This window comes from Ooceraea biroi, chromosome 3 (genome assembly GCF_003672135.1).
Source record: "Ooceraea biroi isolate clonal line C1 chromosome 3, Obir_v5.4, whole genome shotgun sequence".
Taxonomy (NCBI): Eukaryota; Metazoa; Arthropoda; class Insecta; order Hymenoptera; family Formicidae; genus Ooceraea; species Ooceraea biroi.
In genome coordinates, this window is record NC_039508.1 from 13,618,151 (window position 1) to 13,623,720 (window position 5,570).

The 5,570-nt window shown below is 45.2% G+C and overlaps 1 long non-coding RNA gene across 1 annotated transcript; it reads left to right on the forward strand.

The window, feature by feature from the left end:
• Positions 1 to 3,400: 3,400 nt before the first annotated feature.
• On the forward strand, positions 3,401 to 5,252 carry LOC105278714. The gene is made up of 2 exons (XR_893816.3): positions 3,401 to 4,351; positions 4,500 to 5,252. It is a non-coding gene; the product is annotated as an uncharacterized LOC105278714 (long non-coding RNA).
• Positions 5,253 to 5,570: the final 318 nt, after the last annotated feature.

Here is a 5,570-nt window from a genome sequence, read left to right on the forward strand (position 1 = left end):
CAAACAAGCAAACAAAAACCGGTATCCGCCGTCTCTACGGCGCCTGCTCGCACGAGGAGCGTCGCGATTTTCGAATTCTCCGGCCTGTCCGACTTCGCTGCTACATGAGATGTGACGAAAAGCAGAAAAAAGAGATGTCAATTGCATGTTACGTTTCTTAAACTCCGATAATTGATTTTACATGTAGCGACATTCGAACGAACACTCGAACAGACACCGCTAACAGTGGACTTAGATACTTTTGGGATTTAATAGCATTATGAGATGTGCTATTAAAAAAATGCATTAGCTAAGAATTATCTATATTATACATTTTTTAATTCAATCTGACGTGATCTACCTGTGGGCGAAAGGTTTTTACCCTTATGTGAAACACCCTGTATAGGTTTATTGAATATTGTTGCCGCAATGGAATTAATAATTCTCGTAAGAATGCTTTTCTCATACACAATTATCTTGTTAACACGCAGCGTCAAATACGTCGATAGGTCTGAATAACAAATCGGGGGGACGGTGAGTGTCGAGCTCTCGATGGGATATCGCCGATCCATCGACGTGTTTAGCAGATTTTGGGGTGGAAGAAGCTAGAGTTCAGAATTCGTTCTGCGGACCCCGACGTTTACCGACGTAATCCGTAGCGACCGTAGCGATCAGTAGAAGAGCGGGAAAGCCAGAAGCGGGAGGGTGGTTCTCGATCGAGTGGTTTGACAGGGGTAGTTTAGTCCGAGATATATATATATTTCTAATACTATTAGGCGGTGTTCCGTTACACAACGACAGATGGACGGGCGAGGAAATATATACGCTCTGTTTGGATTTCGGTGTTTGAGGGTGCAGCTGGGAGTGTGTGTTATACCGCGCGCCACCCTGTTTGTGCCCCGGCATCAATTGATAGTTTTGGTAAACGAGAATCCACAATAGGCCTCGTTTCGCTTTGCAGGGAAGGTTACGATCTTCACTCGAGAACTTTCGTTTCTTTTGTAATGCGATTTTGAGACTCCTCAATTCAGCAGCGTTAAGTGCGGAGTAAGAATAGAATAAACTGAAATTCTATTCGCGCCACAATTGCGCATGATTTTATTCTGATACTTTAGATACTTGGCGTTTTAACATTGTTTTAACATTGTCATCTTTAATGTGATGAATGAACGATCTTGGAAAAACTGCGCGATAATCAAGAGAAGATACAAAACAATCTCTTTTATATTATAATGGAAAGTAAATGGAATCGTCATCACTTGGAAATGCGATGAATGGAAATGCAGACGCGTGGTGAATAAATAGCCACGACTATCTGCTAATCGCGTGTACCTCGGAGCTTTGCCATAATTAGATAATTAACACTCACTTCGTGCGGCGCAAGATATATCCAACAGATTGTAGCGAAATTAACGCAACAGATGTTGCGTAACCGTCGCCGGATCTCGGCAACGAATTATCGATTCGCAGTCCACGTAGCTGCGAGCCACGATTGTTCTACTCGAAATTCACTTCCGATAACGCGGAGACTCGATTGTGTTTCCGGGAGTCAACTTCGCGCCACTGATTGAATTATCGGGTATGCAGTTGATTGAATTCGCCGTAGGTGTATTGCCGCATGGAACCCGTTAAACTCATCGTTCAAGTGACTGTTTAAACCAACCAACTAGACATGCCTTCCACTCCAATAAGAACGCGCAGGAGATTCTTCGTTTATGTATTTATGTTAACACATTCGCAACCTAACTCTTGCTCTAAAACTTAAATGAAGATCTCACAGATAAGTGACTTCTTCTTATATAAATTAGTATTAGTCGAGTTTATTCTGCGTATAATACGAGAAACTTCAATTCACAACATCCAACTTTATTCTGACTATACTAAATTAAGTACAATAATAACTGAGAGGTAAATTACAACTGCATCAAGAAGAATAGACAAGAACAACACGATGTAAGTTTACAACTACTGAGATGACATACGTAATACGTTGTTTCGTATATAGTCCTCAACTTATTAAGATCGATACGAAGAACACACAAACAAGTGATAATACACTGAATCGCAAAAGATTAAGATACAACAGAATGTTTAAATAATTTTCCATCACAAGAAGCGAAAGGTCCACGAGGCCGCGACCTGCAGTCTGACCTGTAGAAACCACGACTGACATGCGAGGGCTTCAGGTTAAAAGGCAGCAATGCGAACATGACGAATCGTATGTAGAATATGTCATTAACTATTACCAGACAGTCTTAAAATAGACGTGAGCTTTAGAGTATCAGCACATGTCTCGAAATAACGTATCGATTGAGCATGAACGAAAGCTTGCAACGGAACGTGTAACGAAAATGAACAATACAAACATATTGCTATTCTGTAAAATGAGGATAAAAAGTTGTACATATTTCGCATTTCACGGACTTTGTGCATCTATGTAATATTTAAACAATCGCTGAGGAACAACGTTCTTACCCTAAGAATCACTTATCAAAGTTTCAAATTCTTTAATAAGATTATCGTGACATGTAGACTTCGAGAATTTTATCGTTGAAACGATCTGTTCATATATAAAAAGAGAATCCGATACGCGATATCCTTGGTCGCAAGATTACATGTCGTAATTCAAGTTCGAAGAGATGTCAACGCCGTACAACACAGGTGTATATACGCACGATCGCCATTTTATCGACTTGACTTTTATTTAGAAACTGATTACCTATGCAAGTAAGCTATAGTTTACCGACGACAACTTTGCTATTCACCCTTCGGTACTATCTCGGTACTACGTCGTCACGCGTTTCGCCCGCTGTGCGTCGAGGAAACGGCGGGATAATTTCGCCGCGATGAGAGATCCGTTGAATAAAAGCACCGATTCATAATTGAAGAAAATAATAACGTTGCTCGATGTTTACGACGGAAACATCGCGACACGCGCGATCCTGTCGACATCGATCGTGACTGCTGGTGACATGTAGAATTATTTTCCTATACCGACAAACAAAAATTTTCTAATGTTCGGCTTCCTGCTGCACCGGATAAAATTGTGAACGTTTCACAACTTAAGAAAAAAAACCGCATACCATTGAACGAAACAATCCGAAACAAGCGATTTGGTGCCAATCTCGTCACGCTAGAAATCTCATTTTTTAATTACATTTATTCCCGGAAGATTGACGTCGGCCTTGTTTCTCTCTCTCTCTCTCTCTTTTTCTCTCGCTTTCGCGGCGTGCAGTCTGAAGGATAGGAAGAAACGGCGATGGTTAATTAATGGATCGGCACGCGAGGAAGACCCATCCGGCCCCCGCGAGCTCCCGTGTCTCCCAATACCGGCGAGCGAAGCCTCCGTGACATGAAAACGCCGCTCGCAACTACCGTCGTCTCGTCTCTTCTCCTCTTCATCTCCGCCGCTCTCATGCGCAGACTATCGTTCGATCTATCCTCCTTTTCTCCTCCGCTCGTCCATTCGACGTTTCGTCTCTCTTCTCGCTCGCTGATCTACGAAACTCGCGAGGGACCCCCGGAGGCCTCGCCCCGCCGCTGTCCGACCTCACTGCTCGTTGTCTCGGGGGGCCCCCAAGCTGTTTTGTCCCGTCAGTCCCGGGCGCGCAATGCGATATCTATGGGTTTCTTTTGGGGCCTTGTGTCGAAGCCGCCATTATACCGGAGAGAGAGAGGTCCTCCCCTCGACTCCGCCGACCCTCTCCTTGCACGAATACGGGTTCGAAGTGTAGTTCACAGGAACGTCAGGCCGCAGCCAACGACGACGGCGACGAAGAAGACGAAGACGACGAGGGCGAGTGGCGGCGGCGAGGACGACGCGCGCGTACGAGTGCAAGCGCTTCTGGGATTGTTTTTCTCCGTCTTCCTTTTTTTCAAAGAGGATGTGTGCGCCTCGTGCGTCAAAAACCAGGGAGGCAGGAAGAAGAGGAAAACGAGGTGGAGAAGGAGGAGGGAGAGAGCGAGCGCTAGAATCCCGCGCTCTCCCGGATCTCTAGTTGGGCTATTCACGGCGGTACGCGCTTTCGAAAGGGATGAAAGGGTAACGCGGTACCGCGGCGACTGTCCTCTCGTCGTCCCTTCGGACCCTCCTTTTGGCAGCGTGCGAGGAAAGAAAGGAAGAGGTTCAAGAGACAGAAGCGGCGGCGGCGCTTTCTGTACACGAGAACTCCTTTCGTCCCTACCTCTTCCTCTCTTCTTAAGCAGCCTAATTATTGCCCTATCGACATAGATTTCTCAGATCGGATTACGCAGCGCTCTGACACCCGTGAGCGTTCTCGAGACTCGTCGGGACCTTCAGTTGGACGCAAAATCCTGTGGCGATTCGCCGACAAGGGGAGAGACGTCATTGTTCCTTGTAACATAATAAGAGGTACGCAAGCAATTTTTCACACATCAGTAGTAAGTAAACGATAACGTAAAAATCGATACGATTCAAAAATCTAAAAAATTTCAAAAAGTCAAATTAGACGATTTGTGTGCGAATAATTAATATTTTGACACGATGTATTTTGCTCTAGGCAGAACAGAGTATCACCTGAGACGCCACAATGAATGAATCTGCGAACGATGGAACCCGCAGGATATTTGCCCAAGCCTGTGCATGAAAAATGGTCATTGGGCGGCGCTGAACGTGACAGGGCAATACGAGGGAACTCGTTCGGCCGTTCATCGGACGTAATGTTGCCGTTTGTCGCTAACACATGAATATCCAAACGCACGACACTCATCGATAATTCAATATCGCACGTAGTAACGATCGAGCCCGGCCTCTTTTGTCGTGGTATGTCGCGCCATAATGACGCGTTTCCTCCGTCGTGAAAATTTAATTGATCTACCAAGACCTTCCCACGAAGGACGGGCGCACATTACATTAATATGGGCCTCCGCGGCGTACCGGAAATCGTCAGGAGTCCATCATTTCCCTCCGCGCGTTTGGACAATTTATATTTTTGATGTAAACGACGCTACGAGCGTAATCGCTGTTGGAAAGGAAGCCGCAGGAGGGAACAGCAAAATGACGCTACAGGCATTGAATCTGCATAACACGACGAATTCCTCACACAAATCGCAATGACGATGATGAATCAATATTTAAATATACGGAGAACCCACGCAAAATTTCGTCGGCCGATTCGGAGATAATCCTGTTATAGATGCACAGGCATTCACAAAAAAAGATATGAAAGAATCTAAATAGGCGCCGTACGACCTACACGAGTGATTTCTTTGTTGCCGGTCGAATATATGTGTCGCAAAGTTCTACGAGAAAATGGAAGAGAAAATGGAAGGTTGATCGTTCTGCCGAAGTATCAACGATCGAAGAAACGTGAAAAAAAGAAACATCGCATGGCATAACGACTTGCCGAAGTCACTTGCTCGCGTGGCCAACAGGGTTTTGCGGAGCATGTCCTTCGAGCTATAGACGTGCTCTAGTTTAAGTCATGGAATTCGCACGAGTGAACGAGGACATGCCGTGACGACTTGGATGGCCACCGACGACTCATCCAAGTGACTAAACTTCGCGAGATCGACGAACGGTTTGCTCATCGAGTTGTTTAAGTTCGCAACGAAATTTCAGAGTTGGAATT